Source organism: Manis pentadactyla, chromosome 7, assembly GCF_030020395.1.
Source record: "Manis pentadactyla isolate mManPen7 chromosome 7, mManPen7.hap1, whole genome shotgun sequence".
NCBI lineage: Eukaryota > Metazoa > Chordata > Mammalia > Pholidota > Manidae > Manis > Manis pentadactyla.
In genome coordinates this window covers 121,958,454-121,982,833 of record NC_080025.1, presented here as the reverse complement: position 1 = coordinate 121,982,833, position 24,380 = coordinate 121,958,454, and the positions used below count along the sequence as shown (strand labels likewise).

At 39.2% G+C, this 24,380-nt stretch overlaps 1 protein-coding gene across 1 annotated transcript in view; it reads left to right on the top strand.

The window, feature by feature from the left end:
- SLC13A1 (solute carrier family 13 member 1) overlaps positions 1-23,836 on the top strand; it is a 225,485-nt gene extending 201,649 nt beyond the window's left edge. Inside the window, exon 16 of the mRNA XM_036905611.2 lies at positions 23,313-23,836. The gene's annotated coding sequence lies outside the window, so the exon portion shown is untranslated. The remainder of the gene's footprint in view (positions 1-23,312) is intronic.
- The last annotated feature ends 544 nt before the right edge of the window (positions 23,837-24,380 follow it).

Genomic DNA, 24,380 nt, shown 5'->3' with positions numbered 1-24,380 from the left:
CAGTTTTGCCAGCACCATCTGTTGAAAAGACTGTCATTTCACCATTGTATGTCCATGGCTCCTTTATCAAATATTAATTGACCATATATGTCTGGGTTAATGTCTGGATTGTCTAGTCTGTTCCATTGGTCTGTGGCTCTGTTCTTGTGCCAGTACCAAATTGTCTTGATTACTATGACTTTATAGTAGAGCTTGAAGTTGGGGAGTGAGATCCCCCCTACTTTATTCTTCTTTCTCAGGATTGCTTTGGCTATTCGGGGTCTTTGGTGTTTCCATATGAATTTTTGAATTATTTGTTCCAGTTCATTGAAGAATGTTGCTGGTAGTTTCATAGGGACTGCATCAAATCTGTATATTGCTTTGGGCAGGATGGCCATTTTGACGATATTAATTCTTCCTAGCCACGAGCATGGGATGAGTTTCCATCTGTTAGTGTCCCCTTTAATTTCTCTTAAGAGTGACTTGTAGTTTTCAGAGTATAAGTCTTTCACTTCTTTGGTTAGGTTTATTCCTAGGTATTTTATTTTTTTTGATGCAATGTGAATGGAGTTGTTTTCCTGATTTCTCTTTCTGTTGGTTCATTGTTGGTGTATAGGAAAGCCACAGATTTCCGTGTGTTGATTTTGTATCCTGCAACTTTGCTGTATTCCCGTATCAGTTCTAGTAGTTTTGGGGTGGAATCTTTAGGGTTTTTTATGTACAGTATCATGTCATCTGCAAATAGTGACAGTTTAACTTCTTCTTTACCAATCTGGATTCCTTTTATTTTTTTGTTTTGTCTGATTGCCGTGGCTAGGACCTCCAGTACTATGTTAAATAACAGTAGGGAGAGTGGGCATCCCTGTCTAGTTCCTGATCTCAGAGGAAAAGCTTTCAGCTTCTCACTGTTCAATATGATGTTGGCTCTGGGTTTTTCATAGATGGCCTTTATTATGTTGACGTACTTGCCCTCTATTCCCATTTTGCTGAGAGATTTTATCATGAATGGATGTTGAACTTTGTCAAATGCTTTTTCAGCATCTATGGAGATGATCATGTGGTTTTTGTCTTTCTTTTTGTTGATGTGGTGGATGATGTTGTTGGACTTTCAAATGTTGTACCGTCCTTGCATCCCTGGGATGAATCCCACTTGGTCATGGTGTATGATCCTTTTGATGTATTTTTGAATTCTGTTTGCTAATATTTTGTTGAGTATTTTTGCATCTATGTTCATCAGAGATATTCGTCTATAGTTTTCTTTTTTGGTGGGGTCTTTGCCTGGTTTTGGTATTTGGGTGATGTTAGCTTCATAGAATGAGTTTGGGAGTATCCCCTCCTCCTCTATTTTTTGGAAAACTCTAAGGAGAATGGGTATTATGTCTTCCTGTATGTCTGATAGAATTCCGAGGTAAATCCATCTGGCCCGGGGGTTTTGTTCTTTGGTATATTTTTGATTACCGTTTCAATTTTGTTGCTGGTAATTGGTCTGTTTAGATTATCTGTTTCTTCCTGGGTCAATCTTGGAAGGTTATATTTTTCTAGGAAGTTGTCCATTTCTCCTAGGTTTCCCAGCTTGTTAGCATATAGGTTTTCATAGTATTCTCCAATAATTCTTTGCATTTCCGTGGGGTCCGTCGTGATTTTTCCTTTCTCGTTTCTGATACTGTTGATTTGTGTTGACTCTCTTTTCCTCTTAATAAGTCTGGCTAGAGGCTTATCTATTTTGTTTATTTTCTGGAAGAACCAGCTCTTGGTTTCATTGATTTTTGCTATTGTTTTATTCTTCTCAATTTTATTTATTTCTTCTCTGATCTTTATTATGTCCCTCCTTCTGCTGACCTTAGGCCTCATTTGTTCTTCTTTTTCCAATTTCGATAGTTGTGACATTAGACCATTCATTTGGGATTGTTCTTCCTTTTTTAAATATGCTTGGATTGCTATATACTTTCCTCTTAAGACTGCTTTTGCTGTGTCCCACAGAAGTTGGGGCTTAGTGTTCTTGTCGTTTGTTTCCATATATTGCTGGATCTCCATTTTGATTTGGTCATTGATCCATTGATTATTTAGGAGCGTGTTGTTAAGCCTCCATGTGTTTGTGAGCCTTTTTGCTTTCTTTGTACAGTTTATTTCTAGTTTTATGCCTTTGTGGTCTGAAAAGTTGGTTGGTAGGATTTCAATCTTTTGGAATTTACTGAGGCTCTTTTTGTGGCCTAGTATGTGGTCTATTCTGGAGAATGTTCCATGTGCACTTGAGAAGAATGTATACTCTGTTGCTTTTGGATGTAGAATTCTATAGATGTCTATTAGGTCCATCTGCTCTACTGTGTTGTTCAGTGCTTCCATGTCCTTACTTATTTTCTGCCCGTTGGATCTATCCTTTGGGGTGAGTGGTGTGTTGAAGTCTCCTAGAATGAATGCATTGCAGTCTATTTCCCCCTTTAGTTCTGTTAGTATTTGTTTCACATATGCTGGGGGTCCTGTGTTGAGTGCATGTATATTTAGAATGGTTATATCCTCTTGTTGGACTGAGCCCTTTATCATTATGTAGTGTCCTTCTTTATCTCTTGTTACTTTCTTTGTTTTGAAGTCTATTTTGTCTGATATTAGTACTGCAACCCCTGCTTTCTTCTCGCTGTTGTTTGCCTGAAATATGTTTTTCCATCCCTTGACTTTAAGTCTGTACATGTCTTTGGGTTTGAGGTGAGTTTCTTGTAAGCAGCATATAGATGGGTCTTGCTTTTTAATCTATTCTATTACTCTGTGTCTTTTGATTGTTGCATTCAGTCCATTAACATTTAGGGTGACTATTGAAAGATATATACTTATTGCCATTGCATGCTTTAAATTCGTGGTTACCAAAGGTTCAAGGTTAGCCTCTTTAGTATCTTACTGCCTAACTTAGCTCACTTATTGAGCTGTTATATACACTGTCTGGAGATTCTTTTCTTCTCTCCCTTCTTATTCCTCCTCCTCAATTCTTCATATGTTGGGTGTTTTGTTCTGTGCTCTTTCTAGGAGTGCTCCCATCTAGAGCAGTCCCTGTAAGATGTCCTGTAGAGGTGGTTTGTGGGAAGCAAATTCCCTCAGCTTTTGTTTGTCTGGGAATTGTTTAATCCCACCATCATATTTGAATGATAGTCGTGCTGGTTCAAGGCCCTTCTGTTTCATTGCATTTAATATATCATGCCATTCTCTTCTGGCCTGTAAGGTGTCTGTCGAGAAGTCTGATGTTAGCCTGATGGGTTTTCCTTTATAGGTGACCTTTTTCTCTCTAGCTGACTTTAAAACTCTTTGCTTGTCCTTGATCTTTGCCATTTTAATTATTATATGTCTTGGTGTTGTCCTCCTTGGATCCTTTCTGTTGGGGGTTCTGTGTATTTCCATAGTCTGTTCGATTATTTCCTCCCCCAGTGTGGGGAAGTTTTCAGCAATTATTTCTTCCAAGATACTTTCCATCCCTTTTCCTCTCTCTTCTTCTTCTAGTACCCCTATAATATGGATATTGTTCCTTTTGGATTGGTCACACAGTTCTCTTAACATTGTTTCATTCCTGGAGATCCTTTTATCTCTCTCTATGTCAGCTTCTATGCGTTCCTGTTCTCTGGTTTCAATTCCATCAGTGGCCTCTTGCATCCTATCCATTCTGCTTATAAACCCTTCCAGAGTTTGTTTCATTTCTGCGATCTCCTTTCTGGCATCTGTGATCTCCCTCCGGACTTCATCCCATATCTCTTGCGTATTTCTCTGCATCTCTGTCAGCATGTTTATGATTCTTATTTTGAATTCTTTGTCAGGAAGACTGGTTAGATCTGTCTCCTTCTCTGGTGTTGTCTCTGTGAGCTTTGTCTGCCTGTAGCTTTGCCTTTTCATGGTGATAGGAATAGTTTGCAGAGCTGGCACGAGTGATGGCTGGAAGAACTTCCCTTCTTGTTGGTTTGTGGCCCTCCTCTCCTGGGAGAACAGCGACCTCTAGTGGCTTGTGCTGGGCAGCTGCACGCAGATAGGGCTTCTGCTTCCTGCCCAGCTGCTATGGTGTTTATCTCTGCTGTTGCTGTGGGCTTGGCCTGGCTCGGGCTGCTGCTCCAAAATGGTGGATTCCCGTTGGAGGGGGAACGGCCTGGAGGCTATTTATCTCCATAAGGGGCCTCTGAGCTCCCTGCAGCCCAGGGGTTAGGGTGCCCAGAGATCCCCGGATTCCCTACCTCTAGATTAAGTGTCCCACCCTGCCCCTTTAAGACTTCCAAAAAGCAGCCGCCAAAACAAAACAACGACCACAAAAAAAAAAAAAATTTGTAAAATTAAAAAAATTAAAAAAATAAATAAAAAATGGGCGCTCGTTTTTCTTTACTCTCCAGCGCCAGCCTCAGGCATCTGATCACCAGTCTTGCTGCCCTGTTTCCCTAGTATTGGGGTCCCTATCCCTTTAAGACTTCCAGAAAGCACTTGCCAAAACAAAACAGCAAAAAAAAAAAAAAATTTGTAAAATTAAAAAAATAAAATATAATAATAATAAATGGCCGCTCGTTTTTCTTTATTCTCCGGCGCCAGCCTCACCCATCTGCTCACCAGTCTTGCTGCCCTGTTTCCCTAGTATTGGGGTCCCTATCCCTTTAAGACTTCCAGAAAGCACTTGCCAAAACAAAACAGCAAAAAAAAAAAAAAATTTGTAAAATTAAAAAAATAAAATATAATAATAATAAATGGCCGCTCGTTTTTCTTTATTCTCCGGCGCCAGCCTCACCCATCTGCTCACCAGTCTTGCTGCCCTGTTTCCCTAGTATTGGGGTCCCTATCCCTTTAAGACTTCCCAAAAGCGCTCGCCAAAACAAAACAGAAAAAAAAAAAAAAAATGGTCGCGCGCTTTTCTTATGTCCTCTGTCGCCCAGCCTCCAGTGCCTGCTCACTGTTCTTGCTGCCCTGTTTTCCCAGTATCGAGGGCCCTGCGCTCTGGCCCGGATGGCGGGGGCTGGGTGTTCAGCAGTCCTGGGCTCCGTCTCCCTCCCGCTCTGCCTGCTCTTCTCCCGCCGGGAGCTGGGGGGAGGGGCGCTCGGCTCCCGCGGGGCCGGGGCTTGTATCTTACCCCCTTCGCGAGGCGCTGGGTTCTCTCAGGTGCGGATGTGGTCTGGATATTGTCCTGTGTCCTCTGGTCTTTATTCTAGGAATGGTTGTCTTTGTTATATTTTCATAGATATATGTTGTTTTGGGAGATTTCCGCTGCTCTACTCACGCCGCCATCTTGGCTCCCAGCTGTCTAAAATGTTTTAGTTTTATAAAATAAATTAAAGGAAGTCAGAGAAATGGAAAACTAAATGTGATAGAGATTAAGATACTAAAAGAAAATCTGCAAAGAATGGGGATGTGATGGGGAAGTTCATTACCAGCTGACATTCTGATTCTCCCACCTGTGTTTTGTCAGAGCTCTTGGATCTCACTTTAAACACAACTTTTGTCTTTTCCTTATAACCCCATTCCAAATTTTTCTTCTCTTCCTTCCAAATGTCCATATTGATTCCTCCACTTTTTAAAATTCCATCTACTTCTTTTCTTTTCTTCTTTATCTTCCCTCCTCTATTTCCTATTTTTCTTTACCTAATAGCAAGAGATCTGCAAAGTAAAGAACAAGATGGAATATTGTTTTTAAATAAGATGAAAGAGATTTCACAGAAACATAGCAGAACATTTGGGGATCATTTCGATTCTGTGTCTCTTTTCTGCAAAAGCAGATGAAAAAGAAAGAAGAGGTGGAAGGGATTTCCACAAATAATATCCAGTTATCTTAGGGAGCAGTTGGGCCCAAGCTTTAGCACTAAAGAGTGACCAAGCCCAAACATGGGGGGATCAACAGAGAAAAATAAGAGAGGTGCTCATGAGGAGGGCAGGGAACAGGATTAGTGATGAATATAAAACAAAACAGGAAAGTGTATGTTGGATTGTTAAAATACATATTCCATGCTTTCAGTGGTTAAAGCAAAAGTACAACAATCCATTATAAAGACTTTTGATCTGATATTATCAAATGGCATACCTAAATTAGAATCGTGGCTAAGTACATAGTTTAAAAAAATATATTAGTAACACTTATATTGAATATATAAATTCTTAAATACTGCCTGCTCAAAACTATTAATAATTTAATTTAATATGTAGCTGCTAGTTCAGACAAATAGTTTCAGCATATTTATATAAATAATGAACGACTTCATTAATTATGAAGGTTGGTAGTGGGACAGAAAAGCATTTAAATTGGTTTCATTCTGTGATATTCTCTTACAGTAAATGGTAAAATCCTCTAAGTTTAAGGAAAGATATTTGCAATCTATTGGAAAAACCAAAAACTAAGGGCTACTATACTGCCAAACAGTTATTTGTACTCAGTGTTATACAAGCTATAAGGCTTTACTATTTTTTTAATTTGATGATCATATCCTACAGAATGCATGACTGCTGTATGTCCAATTATCTTGTGAAATTTCTAAAGAATAAATTTTTAATAAGTGGGAATATAATCATGTAAAAAATACATAAAATAAAATATACCAGGATACAAAGAAAAGCCTATCAGTAAATTTAATTTCTATTAGGACCACAGTGTTAGAGCACTCATTCATTGATTCATAAAGAGTAAATTTATTTTAAAAATATAGTCTCTAATTCAGTCAAACTTACTGATAATCTACTTTTTGTTCAAAACCCTAAATCTATATCTAATATTTTAAGCGAGAAACAAAAACAAATAGTCACAAACGCACAGTACAGTAGGAAAACAGATGTTGGAAAGATGAAAATAGTAATAGGAAGATCTGGGAAATCCCTATGGATGGGTAAGAATAATGCAGTGCCTTCCAAAGACATCACAGGGGAAAGAAGTTTGAAGAAGGTGAAAAATAAGAGCTAAGACCCAGAGGTAAGCATGCTTTTATCTCTGAAGTTTCTTTGCTGTTATCAAACTAAAATCAGTTCCTCTGTGATTTCAACCCACTGATATTTCTCCTGTCTCTGGGATCACACACACTAAAACCATTCATTCCTTTACAAGAAGGCTTTTAATAATTGCTGATTGTGTCTGAGCCTTCTGTAAGTAAATATCTTCTGTTCCATTTTAAATGACAAATTTCTAAGTGTTTCTTAACTGCCAAAGTTTTGAATTACTTTATTATCTCCATTGTTTCCTTCTAAATCAGTTCCAGATTGATCATACTATTTCAAATGTGTTGTCAAGTCTTTTTAATAGTGCAAAGCAAAACTGGATTGCAAAATCTCCTATCCTCAAATGCAAATTATGTCAACAATCAAAAATGACAAATCTATTGCAATCAAAGAGAGAAAGAAAATTCTGGGGCTTTTGTCTATGGCTCCTAACTCCCAAGAACTATTACTCAGAGAAAAAGTGAATCAAAATCCTAAAAATTCTCACTAATACTGTGAGTGTGGAGAGAAAGGCTGCAGGAGAAAAGCCTTGAGAGTAGAAACCAGTATAATTTACCTCGGGTTCTTAGAAGCTCAGTAGAGGCAGAATATGTTAAGGATTGCCATCATCCAGGGGTTAATTCCAGAAGAGGGGAACAATGCAGAGTCTGAAATCATTGTCTCTTAGAAATACAACATGCCTTTAACTAAATAATGTAGACCCTAGGAAGATTGGAGTGGGCCATTAACAAAATATTAAACAACACCTCAGCATACAAGTCGTATGAAGAGGGCTGCCCAAGTTCCTGTTCTTATACATACTTTGCATTTCAGAAAGGTGGATAAAATGCGGTCCCCAGTCTTCTCACAGAAGGTAAACCAGCCTTACGTAAAGTGTTAGGGCTGCCAAAAAGAATCCGGTCACTTTACATCAAACAGTGAGAATGTCTCAATAAAACTGCCACACTAAACATGAGTAAACTGAGGAAAAAAGGCAAAAAACAACAACAACAAAGAAAAAACAAGCAGACATATTAGAGAAGAAGAGGAGGTGAGGGATGAGAACACAGTATGCAAAGACAGATAAAGAACGCTATAGAGAAGAGAACATTGTTCAAGGCACAGAAAATCCCCCAAAAGTGCTTTGAGCCGTAGAAAAATAAAATGTGAATAGCAACTTAATAAAACATAAATTTAAGGAGAACATGATAAAGCAACTATACAAATGGCTAAAGTAGTAAACTGAGAAAAAAACACATCATTTCAGAACAAATCAATAACTTAGAATCAACAAGGAGCAGAATTCACATGGCTGAAAATCTGTTAATTACAGAGAAGAAAGATTGAATTACAGTGAGAGAGTACAGTAAGCTGAATAAAGGCCATCCAAGCATATTGGGGCTTAATCCCTGGAACCTGCAAATATTATCTGATAAGGAAACAGGGTCTTTTCAGATGTGGTCACATTAAGGATCTGACATGGGGAGATCATCTTGAGTAATCCACATGGGCTCTAAATCTAGTCACAAATGTCGGTATAAGAGAGAGGCTAAGGAGATCTGACACACAGAGAAGACGAGACAATGTAACCACGTGGGCAGAGGCTGGAGTGACAGTGCCACAGGTGAATGAATGCCAGCAGCCACCAGGAGCTGGGAGAAGCAAGGAACAGCTTTTCCCTAGAGCCTCCAGAGAAGAGTACAGTCCTGCTGACACCTTGATTTCAGCTCCATAAAACTGATTTCAGACTTCTGGCCTCTAGAACTGTGCAAGAATAAATTCCTGCTGTTTTAAGCCACTAAGTTTGGTAATTTGTTAGAGCAGCCTCAGGACACTAACACAGAAGGAAATGACTGCTGCTTCATTTTTGCCTTGCAAACCCGATGAAAGGTCCTTTTTTATCCAACTCTAACCTAAAACCTTAAAGGAGAGGAGATTCTGAGAAATGTAATTCCAACATAACCCAGTTCATAGGGATGGTAAACCAACATATTAGCAGCCTGAGGTTTGGAAAGAACTTCAAAGGTTTGGAATAATTGTTCTGTAATCAAAAACCATTCAGATTAAACAAATCTTTATTTGCTTATAGAATGACTCACTCTCTTTTCATCTTGTTCTTTAATGATGCTTATTATCATCATGTCCCAGGTTAAATGTACATTCCAGCTTAAGCAATTTCCTCCTAGTGTTCATTCGGGCTTATACCACAACAAAATCGTGATTTTACTTTTGGGATCACATATTGGTAAAATGAAGTTATTTCTTTAAAAAAAATTGATTCATGTCGATTTGAAAAGCAAAATCATGAGACACTGTAACAAGTAGCCAGGGCTGCTAGTGTTTAGGTAGTTAGTTGACTTTCTTCCCATCCATTTTCAGACTGAGGAATTATATAGGGACAGAGTGAAACTATACCATGTATTGAAATACACATGACTCTCCAACACCCAGCATTTTTTCTGATCATTACTATTGTTGCCAGGCAGCTGTGTCTGGGGAGGTTTCTCCCTGTGCACTAGGTGAAACCTTAACCTGGATGGAGGATGGTTCTTGATGCTGAAAGAGAAAGAATTCTCGAGCAGGTCCTACAAATGTGGGTAAGGAGGAGTTCATTACAGCGAGAGAAGCAGGGAATGGCAGCTACTTTGCAAGCAGCAGAGAGCAGGGAAGGACAGAGGGAGGAAAGGGAAGCTCAGTGGACTCCTGCTTGGCATAGGGCAGATCCCTTGCCAACTCCTGAAGCCTGAGTCACCTGGCATCCAGTGTCTATATCTGCAAAGTATAGGAATGAAGCCCCAACCACCTCAGGATCTGGGGGAGCCGCAGAGCACTGGATAGAAGGAGATTATGTTCTAAGAACTTCCCAAAGGCAAAGAAAGGAGATTTTCAGGCAGGCTACTAAACTGCATGACCATGAGCTGCAGTTCTGTCTGGGTCACCCACGTGACAGGAAATTGCAAGCCTAAATCAGAGATCACAGCAGCCCCTCCCTACTTGTCTGAAGTAGGACAGAGAGAGTGAAGACTTGAGCTTTAGTCTAGAAAACAGAATCAAGTTGGAAAGTAACAAACACGCTCACCACTGGAAGAAGGCAGAGACAAAATGCAATAATTTTAGCAGAGAGAAGTCTTTATTTAAGACAAAAAGTATGCACTCAAAGGGAGTATGGCAACCTCAGAGAGGAGACACACTCAAGGGCTTAGGATTCTGTCTTTTGAGGCTTTCAAGAATGGGTGAAGGTTGTGGGGGTCGGTTCATAGGCTGGACGTGGGGTCTCATGCTGTCTCACTCCAGTGAGAGACCTTATGTCACCATCCACAGTCAGTCCTCTAGATATTCTGTAAGACAAACTTAACACAAGGAATTTATTGATCCTGTTCTTCTCCAGCATGGTGGTTACTCTCAAACACTGGGAATATATCAGTTAGGACTTCTTGTCCTGCCTTACAATAGGTTGTTGTCTGATTACCAAAGAATATGTTAGGAATCTTACCTCCTAAATCCCTGCTTTTTAAAATGGAATCTTAACATTAAGATGTAATCCCTCCTGTTCTTATGATACTGTTTATATCTTGGCATTTTTCTAATCAGTCAGGAAAAGTTAATCATGATGCTTGTCCCATGGCCCTGCCCTACCTCACTCTCTCTTATTTATTTATGAAAAACAGAATCAAAAAGCAGCATTTTCTGAAGTGGAAGATGGGTGCTCTTGAATGATTTTTAAGTTTCATGTAGCATTATATAAAATTGAATCACACAGGGATAAAGATTTTCTTTTTCCAATTATCTTTCCATTGATTACACCAAAGAAAAGTCTCGATGTCTGGCTAGTGTGTCTTAAACATACCTCTAAATCCAACTGATCTCTTTAAATCAATAGAGATCAGGTCTCAGGTCCAGCACATTTGGCAGGCAATAGTATTTTTGCTATACTTTAATTTTTTACTGTTTTCAATGTATTACTATTTTTTTTATTAAGGTATCATTGATATACACTTTTATGAAGGTTTCACAAGGAAAACAATGTGGTTATTACATTCTCCCTTATTATTAAGTCCCCCCCCATACCCCATTGCAGTCACTGTCCATCAGTGTAGTAAGATGCCACAGAGTCCCTATTTGTCTTCTCTGAGCTACACTGTCTTCCCCGTGACCCCACACACACCATGTGCACTAATCATGATACCCCACAATCCCCTTCTCCCTCCCTCCCCACCCGCCCTCCCCCACCATTCCCCTTTGGTAACCACTGGTCCCTTCTGGGAGTCTGAGTCTGCTGCTATTTTGTTCCTTTCAATGTATTTACTTTTATAAATGCTTTCTAGTTACTCTAAATCATGTTAATTTCTATTAACATTAGTTATAAAAGTCGACTTAAAGAAAATGTTAAACAATATTAAAAGAGGACATGGACATAGCAAATATTATGAAAGTAGTACAAAAATGAATGAATTTTGAGAAACAGCATATGGGGAAATTATCCAACATAAATTCAGCATTACTGTGGTTATCACTGCCACAAATAACATGCAGAAAGAGGTAATATCATCAGAGGTTATCTTCTTTATACTAAAGGTATTGTATTCTACTTTATATTGTTCTTCACAGGGGACATTCTCTGTTAAAGAATAGTTATTTACACATGTAAAACAATACTGAGTTAGTTACGATATAGGTTCAGCTGCTATTACTAGTACTCAAATTTAAAATGGCTCAGATAGAAGTTTCTTTCTTTCTCCTGTAATCATTACACTGCTAGCAGCCCAGGAAATAACCATTTTTCTTGTTGCTCTTTTTGCATCGCTGGAGCAACTACAAGTTCAAAGACACCTCACCACCCTGCCTACATCTGTGTAGCAGAACAAAGCAAGACGCTGAAAGAGGGAAAGCTCCTTGCCTTTACATGGTGTATCTTGGTAAAGATTAATTCTTATGCTTCACGTGCTGTATCTTGGTAAAGATTAATTCATATGGCTGCATTTAAATATAAAGGAAGCTGGTTGGTGGGTCATATGATCCACTGAAAATTCCATTACTACCTATGAAGATGGATACTAAAGGACACACAGCAGTCTACTTAAAGATCCAAGGGGTTTCTCAATACAGAAAAGATTAAATGACATTAAGTGTTGTTTTATCATTACAGCATTTTATAGTATCTTACTGTTCCATTCCATAGTAAATTAAAATGAACCCTTTGACCTAGAGTTCAAGTACCTTCAAAGTTGTCTACAATATAAAAATACAGCATCAAACTGCAAAGGCAGTTTGAAATGGCAATATATTAGAGCTGCTGCTTTTCAAAACTGTACAATGTAACCGAATTTTTCTGGATGAATCTGGTAGTTAAGCAGGATGGGATTTTACACATTTAAGAGCATATGTATAGGGTTGATTTCTTGAAGCTGTCAATTGACACCAAAGCCTAGGAGATATTTTTATATTTTTAGCTCCTCTAAACAACCAGCAGGTCACAGAAGGTAAACTTAATACTCCCACAGAAGAGGCTGACACTGACAAATGAAAATGAGGTTAAACAGAATCATTATAAAAATCCCTCTGGTAAAACTTCAGAAAAACAGAAGTTAAAGCCAGATGCTTCAGCTATCCAGCTCATCCAATTTAAGTCTATACAAGAATCAAGAAAAAGCTCTATTCTGAGACTTCATAGCAAATGTGCAAGGTTTGGGGAGTGGCAGGAAGCTTGGTTAGGACATTTTGTATAAAGCCCCCCAACTCATTTAAGCTGACTTATGGGAAATCCATGAAATCTGCCCTAGATATAAGGATCTTAAATCATATCATCATGATACCACCACTGGGAAAATATATTTTAAACTTCCAAAATCTTGAAAATGATTATGATGTGTGATAAGCAGAAAGTCGAGTGAGATTCTCCTCCCCAACAGATGCCATTCCAATATGACAATGAAAATAGGTTCAATGGTTAATATAACAGTAATATTATGACTTATTACTCAAATGGTATCTGAACATAGAAATTCACTTATACATCAGGACAGAACATGTTCTCGTTCAAACATCTGTGACCTAACACCACGTTTCTTTCAAATCTTAGATTAAAAATGTAAAGAACTGTATCTATCCATACTTAAAAATGAGTGCTACCCTGGACATGAGGAAATTAGCTTACCTGTTATTAGGTGTAACTCTACACAAAACTGCAGAGCAAGCTGAGCTCCGTCTTCATTGGCAGCCTAGTTCTGCTGCAGTTTCCTCTCCTTGGTGGTCTCTTCCACGTCTCATGCACATGTTCTCCTAATATTCTCTTCTACTCTTTCTCAGGTCCTAGCCTCTGACCTGCTGCATTCTACTCTTGCTCTCAGAGAAGTATCTTACAAATAATGGCAATATTACATTACATTTTATATTCAACCTTAAAGAGACACACAATCAACTATTCTCTTCAACAGTGGCTGGAGATCATGTTCTCATTCCTACCCTCTCCTACCAACAGTGTCCTGGTTGCCGTGAGAGAATTCATTCCCCACTCATTCTTGGCCATGTAGTTTGTGCTGGATTCCCAACCATGGGGGTGAGCCATAAAATCACCTTTTGTTATCTGGAGTCAAGCGCCTATAGAAAACCAGGTTTTTAGTGAGAATAAAAAGTATAAGGACTGTGGGGTTGGTTGGTTATTTCTAAAAAAAATTGGGAAAAGAAAATGATGAGTTCAGAGCTTTAAATTCACAGCTCAAGGTCTAGGGAATGAACCAGAAAGCTTTTTTAGGTATTATAGCTAAATGGTTAAGATTTGTAAAAACAAACCCCAAGTTCCATCCTGCAGGTGGCTAACCTACAGGGTACATGGAATTCACAGCCACAGATTGTCTTCTGTTAAGGTTATACAATTGAGTGGAAAAGAGTGAAAACTCTGAAAAATTTAATGAGAACATCTGGGTAAGTTCCAGAGAAGCTGAGGCCCTTGCCCCTCCAAATTCTGCTGTGCCTCCTTTGTCAGTAAAAGCAGCTTATTCTTGCCATCTAAGGAAGTTAGACTCCTCTTGCCTAAAGAACCTGAAATGATCTTTCCAAGAGAACTGTCTTACAGCAAATCTTAATCTTCCTTTTTCTCATTATTCCTGACCTATAATTATATTAAAACCCAAGGTGCTGAGCACAAAATATGACCTGGAAGGAAGTAGCATGTCCAATATTGCAAGATTCAGCCAATGTACATTAACTAAAACCTGAGGGATATTTATCATAATAGATTCTAAGTTTTTGGAATCAGGTAGAAGGAACGCAATATTGGCTGAGGCCAATTTATTGACTGATCCAAATTTTATGGATTCATGAGAAATTTTGAATTTACTTGTTAACTAAAGTGGCTTGGATTGGCTCTATGGGTTTGACTGCTTAAATGAAATCTGGAATCAAGTCATTTATGCTGACTGGTGTTGAAAAGCAAGAATTACCCTGGTATTTTATAGAGAAATGTATCAAATATTTAAGGATATTGAAATGCTGCTGTGTCTTTATAATGTGTAACCTCGTCTGCCATCTTCTAATTGTGTCCCCAAGGAAGGCCAGAAGGACACAACCTTCAGAAAGGCTTTGAGAAGTAGGGAGAGGAGCGCCAGCATCCTTGAAGGCCTCTGTCATAGTTGTTCTCTAAAGGCCAAGAGTAACAGGGGGAGCTGCTGCTATCAAAACAGATTCTCTGAATTCAATGTGGATGATGTAATTTTGGTGTACTAAGAGCCAAGTTCCATGTCTTAACTGTCCGAGTTAGAAAAGGTATAGTCACCGTAATTGGAAATAGACTGATTTAACCAGCAATGATCTTTGGCACTTGCTAATTGATTATGATGACCTAGGCTTGAAGTATTAGGGCAGCCTACAAAAGTTGTACTATATTTGAATAATTGGAAGAGCTCTAAAAATGGAATAATGGTGAATGAAATCTAACTCAGATCACCTCAACAGAGAGTCTTGGTCCCTCAGTCAATCCCTAAAATTGAGCCATTTTTCAGATACACAGCATTTTAATGAAGATATGTTGGATTTCCTTGAGAAGAGACTCTCTTATGTTGCCAAAAATTTACCTTGCAAAACGTCTTCCTTCTCCAAAGGGGCAAAACGTCAAGCCTTCTCCAAAGGGGCTATGGATATTTACCAAAGTGACTGTGCACTGCGGAAAGAGAAATAGCCAGATTGGAGAGAATCATTGGACGCTGACTATAAAGTAAAACTAATTTTGGAGACAAAACCCCACCTCTTGTCTACCAGCCAGGGTAGACACTTACAGAAGTCAGGTAATTAATAAAGTTTTGGCTCATGTCTGTCTCAGAGTGACTCCTGTAAGTCTCCTATCCACACTAGTAATTTTTCCAATCTACAAAGCAGAGTTAGAATAGACATAGTTAACGTTTGCCAGAAAGTAGTTCTCTAACCCATGGAATGAGGCAGGAAGTATAGCTAAGAAGCACGAAATGGTAGCTTCTGGAACTGCACTGAATTATCATAAAATTAATCAGATAGTAACTCTGGTTGCAGTGGCTTTTCTAAAAATGGTTTCTTGACTAGAATAAATCAACATAATCCCTGGTACCCACTGTGCAGCTATTGAACTGCTGAATATCTCTTTCTCTATACTTGCTAGAAACCACCAAGAGTAGTTTGCTTTCAACTCTCCATTCTTCTGTCATAGTTAGTTTCTCCGCATACTGGGCTAATACAGCAGTTATCACAGTGGTTGGACCTTCCTGGTAAACAGGAAGTAGAAACCTCGGTATCCACTCGTGGGTCAGAGGGTAGAAATAAACACCATGAAAGTTTGGGGGTCTGACCCCTCAGTGAAATTTCTAGGAGTCCCGTGGGTCTGGAGCATGTTGAAATAGACCTTCCATGGTTTAAGGCCTCTCCAGCTACTAAGAAAGAGGCTTAGTGGCCTCTTTGCATTTAGAGACATCATGTACTCGATTTGGGTGTACTGACCCAAACTACTTACTGAAAAACCTAACAGGCTGCTAGTTTTGAGTGGGCCTGGTGTGGAAGAGCTCTGCAGTGTTCCAGGCTGCTGTGCACGTTGGTCTGCACTGAAGTCACTTGACCGATTCAGCAATGTTTGAAATGCCTGGGTGGATAGGGATGCTGTATGGAGTCTCTGGCTAGACTCTATAGGGAAAATATATCACAGACCTTTCAGATTTTAGGGCAAAGCTGTGCTGTCATCTGCAGATAACTATTTCCCTTTTGAAAAAGAGCTTATGCCCTTCCAGTGAGGGTAAACAGAGACAGAGCTCAAACTCTGGCCCTCAAGTGCCGTATTTTCTGAGATGGGAGTTGTCTGACTCCCAAGCCATAGAGTTGAATGGTTACAGCAACTTTCCCTCATAAGGAAAAGGAAGCATTAATGAGATCAGAAAGGGGCAGGTCCAAGGCACAAATAACAGCATAAGGGCTCAGATTCCCTTTGCTCCCACTAGAGCTACATCTTCTCCTTTCTCTCAGCCCACACCATTTATTTCATGGGAAATTTGGGATGACCAGTTAAATGATGAAGAAAATATTCAGATGATTTTGTACAGTATTCTGGCACCACCCAAAAGTGAAGAGTTGCAACACTACAGCCCCACCTCATGGGTAACTCTGAAGGACAAGGGCAAAAGGAATTCTCCCAGTAGGCAGAATCTAGGACAGCACTCCTAATTTTTCAATTTGCCTGGAAAAAAGATGTCCCAAAGTGTGGATCTGCACTGTTTCATGGGCAATGAAAATGGTCAGCTGGATATCAAAATTTTGGAAGGAACATTTAGAAAATTGAAAACAATCAACTCATCTTGCATGGTTTACACATCCTGGCCCACCAGTGTAGTGAAGCATATGCGTCCAACACCCAGAGTAGTGTTATTATTATTCTGCAGGGAGGCTTGGGCTCCCAAACTACAACTAAAGACTGTGCTTACTGACTCAATCATTATTTTCAAAGTATACCACTGCACCAAGGTAACTTGGTCCAGGAGTACTTCTGGCTTCAGCCACTACTGGGCTAGAATCAGCCTTCCTCAGTAGCAGTTTAGGCCAGTAGTAAAACACTGTTGGTCACACCACATGCAGAATGGTTTTGATTTGCCATCACTCTTTAATATTATTTCTCCTCCTCCCCCATCAATTCATATGGTGAAATCTTAACTCCCCGTACCTCAGAATGTGATCTTACTTGGAGATAGTGTATTTATAGAAGCAACCAAGGTTAAGTCAAGGTCAATAGGTTGGGCCCCCATGCAATATGAGTGGCATTCTCGTAAGAGGGGAAATTTGGACACAGAGTTATGCATACAAGGAAGACAATGTGAAGAAGCCTAGGGAGAAGGTAGCCATCTGCCAACAAGGGAGACAGGTTTGGAACAGGTCATTCCTTCAGCCCACAGAAGAGGCCAGCACTGCTGACACCTTGATTTTGGACTTCTAGCCTCCAAAACTGTGATACAATAAATGTATGCTGTGTAAGCCACCTAGCCTGTGGTACTTTGTTGAGGCAGCCCTAAGAAACTAACACAGCAAATATGCCTTGCATCTTATAACCAGCAGCTGTACATATTTGTGTTATCTGCCTTGGACCCCTGAAAAGAGTTGAGTCTGTAGGTTCTCAGCAAGAACTTGGATCTGTAGTCCAGGACTTGCCCTTCCCTCAGGTGAGCATCCCATGAGAGAGGTACCAGGTCATTCCAGTTTGCCCTAAACTTTCTCAGTTTTAGCACTGAACATCCTGCATCCTGAGAAACTATTCAGTCCCAGGTAAACCAAGATGGCAGGGCTCTCTATGACCTTTCTTGTGAGAAAACCTCAATTAGAATCATACAATCAATCAGAGAAGTTCTAATAATGTTGAACAACCAAAATACAGGATTGGTATCTTGATATTCTTATTCCCAGAAGACATACTGGTTCCTAATCACATTTCCCTGCCTCCTCTCTAATGACCTGGTCTCTGAAATCAGGAGAGTATGAAGGGTGACTTCTTTAAACTGCCATTGTCGCTTATCCCTGGAGCAATGAGTGACGACTTATATCAGTACAGTCGAGACAGACTCCTGGAATTATTCTTTCCAGAAAAAGTAAAAGCTGTCCCAATTAGACTTACAATCTCCACCTAGAGATGTTGCTGACTATTTTAAATAGAATGGTTTTCACAAAAAAATGTTTAAAATTCTACTATCTTTCCCCACTATGTTGACAACTCCTTGGTAGTAGAGACTACAGCATGTTCATCTCTTTATTTTTAATGCTTAGAACAGTTCCTAACAAATATGCATAGGTTTTTATTGAATGAATCCAAGCAATAAATAACTAGGGCCTAGGCAAGGAATGTGGGAATCGAGCACAAAGGAATTGATGGATTAAGTTAAATTAGCAGAAAAGAGTTGTGAAAGAGGCAAAGGGCTGAATAAAATCCAGGAGCTTTACAATCGGAGAACAAGCAGGAAGCATGGGAAGCATAGACAATGAGAGTGAGAAAATGGCTTTTCCAACCTAATTTAGGGTGGAGAAGTGAAATTTTACTGGAGGGTATAAATGACAATTTCAGAAATGAATAGAGATACCAGATATGTAATGAGGTTTGGTGTCTGTAAATATAAGATGTAAGGAGCTCTTATAGGCAATTAGTATCCCAAAGAAATTGTAGGTTCTCCAGAAAGTGTCATAATCAGACTAAAGGGGGTCATGGAAAAGTAGCCATCAAAGAAGAAGCCTTAGGAGCAAATAAATAGAGAAATGGAGACGCAAGAATAATGTGTCACAGTGGGCAGGTCTATAGTACTATCAAATATGGAGAAAAGAGGGGTGACAACAGGCTCTTTGATTTGGATATCTCTGGTTGATTTTTAATTTGAACTAATTCAGTAAAATGGAAATAATGGAAGCCACAATAGAGAACCACAAAATTTGGAAACAGTAGAGAAAGGCTGCAGGGATATTCTAGTTCATCTAGAGGAAACAAACAGAAAATGAAAGCATTCAGAGTGGGTACGCACTGAGCACAGGACATACCTCCACACATCTGAATATAGTGGGACTGGAGGTAATGGGAAAGGTGGCACAATGAGAGGGAAAGAGAAACATGGGTGTGGGGCCAGGGCATGGGCATGGGCATGGGTGAAGCATGGTATGCCCTTGGAGAACAATAGCTGGTTTAGGATTATGATATTGGGAGATGGGCAAGTGAAAAAGATCAGGTACCACAATCAGTGACATTTCCCCACAAGACCACCTCACAGGGCCTGGGAAGAAATGATCGATGGGGCAATAATAGTTTCAAAACCACAAGTGCTCATTAGTGATAAAGAAAGGAGGAATAGAAAGAGAACTGAAGACTGAGAAAAACAGTGCGTTGCTTCACTGTGATTTGCATTGTCAGTCTCACAAGCTTTCATTCTAACTGTATTCCAAGTGTGCAGTACTGCACTTGATCATGTATTTTGGATTAGTGAATATTTAACAATAAATTTTATCATGGCTTTGGTGCTAAATTATGCTATGTACTCAGTAACCTCAATTATGAAACATAATTTTCCAGATTCTAATTCAATAGCAAGGTGCATTCACATTAACAGAGTCTTAAAAAGCCTATACATATAAATCCCCAAATTAAATGTGAAAATCACATATATCATGCAATCTTAGCTTTGGGAGAGAGAAAATTTGAAGCAGTGCTTTGTCTCTTACCCTTTGAGGACTGTGTGATTAAACAAAGTCTTAGAGACTTCTAATTGAAGTGAAGCTTATATTTATTGGACTTTTTCCTTCTACATTGTTATTCCTATTTTCAATCTGAAAACATAGTTTGAGTTTATTTGTTTATTAATTTCACTTACTTTCCTCATCCCTTCAAACTTACGCTTTCACTGAATCACAATCAACTAATTGGCACCTAAGCCCCAGACCTATGTGCAGCCTCCAGGAAAAAAAAATTAAAATTTAAAAAAACTGTTCAGTAAGCATGTTCAGTGAAAGATGTCCAAGTGCTGATTTTCAAGACTATTTCTACATACAAATCAGGCTACCAGTTTTTCAGTTTTCCTCTTTTACTATAAGGAAAGTGAAGCCATAAGCACAACTAGTCATTAGAAGCTTGGGTGTTTTTAATAAAATGAAAATTGCTTTGTTTCTATTACTGATAATCTCTCTCCTTTTGCTGGTACTGAATAGCAATTTTTAAATGATTTTTTTGTACTAATTCTTTGCTAAGCTTTCTGAGGTTGCAAGGAAAAGACAAGCCAAATTAGATGATATTGAGTTACTGTAAGGTTGCCCTAGAAAGTAAAGAACTATGGGGACCCATCTCAGCAGCTATATTCCTGCTCTGTTCAGAGGTGCATCACCTCCAGGGCTGGGTTGCATCAAGCTACATGAAGATCCAGAACAAGGAGCCATCTTCACCCAAGATTTTTTAGACTAAGGTCTAGGACCCCACTTCCTACTGGGGTAGCTCACACTAATGAGACTATCCAATATGGAACATCCCAATTTGGCTGAATTTTGCACCAATAGCAGATGGCATACCTTACACTAATGCCACGTAAATTTACTTTATGCAGGGAGCCGATCCGTGACTGCATCCCTGGAGCTGTATCTATTTCATTTTCTGTGCCTGGCATAAACCACAGTAACTTAAGACAGAAACTCATTTACTTAGAAAGGGTCTGAAGAGCATCCTTGCCCACAATTCCCCTCTGGTATCATTGCTTCTGTAGGTAGTAGCTACTGTCCAAATAATAAACATTGGTTCTCAAACACAAGTATATAACATTAACCTGTAGTGCTTATTTAAAATGTAGATTTCCATCCATAGTGCCTAGGATTATTTTGATTAAATAGATCTAGAAGAGGACCAATACCTCCATTTTTTTGAAGCAGTTTTAGTGTTTCGGATGAAGGTAGTGGATGATTACATTGTAACAAATATATAAAATGTATAGAGAACACCTGGGAATTGATGTTTTCTCAGCATGCTCTGCTTTGTCCAGAGTCACTTGAAGCTATTCAGAGTTTTACCTGGCCACATAATCTTGCACAAAGTTTCTTTAAAGCCTAAATGTTTCAGAATCAGACCAAGATACCCATAGAATAATAAGAGAACTTATTAGACAGAAAAGCCGTTTTAGATGTTACCTATCATATCAAGATAACAAAAAATGCCTTAGCAGAAATGATTCTGTGCAAAGTAGCTATAATTCACCACCACCATCACTTCTGCACTGTTAGATGCTGTTAGGATGGAGGCCATTAGATGACTCCACCCAGCTGAGTTTGGATACTTGATGAGATCATAGCCCGATGGCAGATGGTAGGTAGCAGGGAAAATAATGCAGAGCACAACTAAATGATAGCAGGAGACGAGGGTGCATATTGGGAGAAAGCACACCATGGTCTTTTCCTAATGAGAAATTAAGTTCAGCTAACTAAGTTCATCTAAGCCTTAGTTTTATGTGGTGTGAGAGTTTTCAAAAAATTTTTGCAAAACGAGAATGGACCATTTCTTTTACAGAGAATTTAAACATGATCATTTATCTTGTACTAACAGATGATTTTATTACCAAGATTTCTTTGAAACACTTTGTAATTGATTACTTATGTTTAACAGACACATAAATGTTCATGAGTAAGCTTAGAATGTCATGTAAAACATCACTAGGAAAGTTTGCTGCTGGGTAGCAATGTAAAAGTTTTCTACTTTGTTAGGAAACAGTACAGATAAACTCTCCGTACATGTATCTCTCCTGAAAAGATGAAATGGGTAATACTTCTAAAATATGATGAGAGATATAATTAAAGCTATATGATTCAGTATATAGGCTTTGGAGAGGCAGTGTCAATCAGCAAGAATGGGAAGATGGGCTCTGGAGGAAAGACTAGAAAAGCTAAACATGACAGAAAAAGGGGTAGGTTAACTTAAATAAGGGGCAACTAAGGGAATGGTTGAGAGCGTGGATTTCTCTCTCTCTCTCTCTCTCTCTCTCTCAATCTCTCTCTTTTTTTTTTTTTTTTGCCTGAGTTTGTATCCTAACTTTTCCCTGTCTGTAAAGCAGGAATAATAGCAGTTCGGTTTCACAAGACTGGTGCAAAGAGCCAATGAGATGACATAGGTCAGTCGAAGGCCTTCGAACACTGCCCTGGCTCGTCTTGACTCCAGGGAGCCCGTCCTGCTCTAAGGCAGAAAGGTTTAAATGATGACACCTTCCCCATAGGCACGCCGAATCCCTTCTTCTCTTTCAATTTAAGCTCATGTTCTCTCATTCTGCTATTCATGGCGATAGGGAATAGTCAGACACTCTTCTCCACACAATGGCCCTTCAGACACTGAATGATTTCATGGAATCGGAAACATTTGTGGATGTAGAGCCCTTCAGGGAAAAACGTGTCCCAATCTAATTTCACAACATAATGTCAGGAAGGAAACAATCGATGAGTTACTCCAAATCAAAGCACTTTAGAGGAAATCTTTTAATCCATCTTTAGGCCAGTAAAGCATGGAGAGAGAATCTCTGATGTCAAAAAAGTGTAAGAAAGGGGTTTCTTGCATGTGTATTTCTTAGTATATTTTGAAGCTAAAATGAAAGGTTAAAGAAAGGTCTAATCTGTTAAATAAGAATAATTTAGGGTGTGTTTTCACATAGCCTATCAGAGGATTTATTTTGAACATTGGGTTTAATAATACATGATTTTGGTTTATCTTCAACTTAGTTTTAGTTTCCTAATTTAAGTAACAATTTGAAGGCAGAGGATTTAGATTCCCATAAAACCTGGCAAATGGTTTACCTATTACAAGTGTTCATTAAGCATTAGTGCTCAATGAGTCCATAGTGGTCAAATTAGAAATTTAGGAACTAACTTAGTTTCTGAGCTCTGTTTACTGGGAATAATGGCAACCAGCAAATATCACAGTGATATGTGTCCTATAAATATGTTTCTTCAAACAATGCAGACAAATAGTAAATATAGTGTAAACCTCAATTTCTTTAATGAGCACCAAGGGTGCTTATGAGCCAGTTGGGGGATCCATGGGTGAGGTGCTCACTCTGTCTCCCGGGTAGGGTTCTTGATGGAGCCTGTGATGCAGTGTTAGTAGGTTTTGCATCCATCCCTTTAATGCACTCAGAGAGTCACGTCTGTCCTTCTTTCAACCTCTTTTCTCTAGTCATGCAGCTTGCAACTCAGTACTCTGTACAGTGGGAGAGAGAAATGGGCTTCCTTGGCAACTTCCTGCACAGTGGGGAGCTTGGTCCTCACTCACGTGCTCACTTCCCACATGGGGGAAATCACAAGCCAATAGGTTTTCACTTGACACTGAGCTGTGCTACTTTTGGGGAACAGGGACACAGGTAAAGTCCAACTGTTCATTTACTATCTCTATTGCATCCAAACTCATTTTTTTTTTCTTTTTTCTTCTTTTGCTGCAGTGCTGTGCTGGAACTTCTCCACTGGAAACTTGAACTTCCACAAAGGCTCTCCTATCCTTGGATGATTGTCTAAGACCATGTTCTCTAGAGGTTCCCAGACCACAGCCAAGACGGGCTGGAGCTGGGTACTTTGCATGCCCAGATAGGACCGAGGTCAGCATGCCTATCGCCCAACACGCAGTGGGCGAGTCTCGTCCCATGTTCTTTGGCATATTGAGCTGGATCCGGTAGCTCCCACAAAGGTACTTTGTCTGTGGATTGATGCCAAATTGCTGTTGTTGAGGGGGATATATGATGAAGGACCTATTCAGGTAAGCTGCTGACTTCCCTCTTGAACATGTACTTAGCTCCTACAGATTCTTCCCTAATTGAGAAATGGGTTTCATTCCCTGTGTTGCATGGACACCTGTCTCCAGTGAACCCATGTCACTCTCAGACCATCCCTGGCTTCTTGCCACTTTTATTAAGTTCTGAGGTTGCTTCATTAGACAACTCTAATCCCTCTAAGAAATAAATCAGAGCTCTTGACACTACAGACAGAGTTCTCTCTTTCAACTAGTATCAGGATATGTTTTATATATTCAACATTAGTATGTGTAATTCTTCTGTTTCCAACAAGACAGAACTGTAAGATAAATAGCAAAAGAAAATCAGAATGTTTCAGAGTGATTTTTTTCTTAAGAAGTCTAGAGTATTTTCCAATGTTGTTTATCGCTTATATCATCTCTTCTATATGTACTTGGCAAATGGGCAAAGAGCTTTAAATTACTCAAGATTGTGTATTGTGAAGCTAAAACTTAGGATCCAATTCCTACGAACTATTTGAATCATAGCTTTGCAATAAGCTTTCAGGAATTGCAAGAGCTTAAGGTGACTCCCTTGCATTTTGAATTCTTTGAAATATCAGCTTATTTTTATATTTCATGATCTATAGGACTTTACATCGCTTTCACTCATGTTTGTTTTCATCCTCTCTATTTGAAGTGCAGGCAATTCCTTACTGAATTGTCATCTCCAGGTAAGCTCCGTGAATGACTGCTGATGACATTGGACCTGTGGAGAACATAC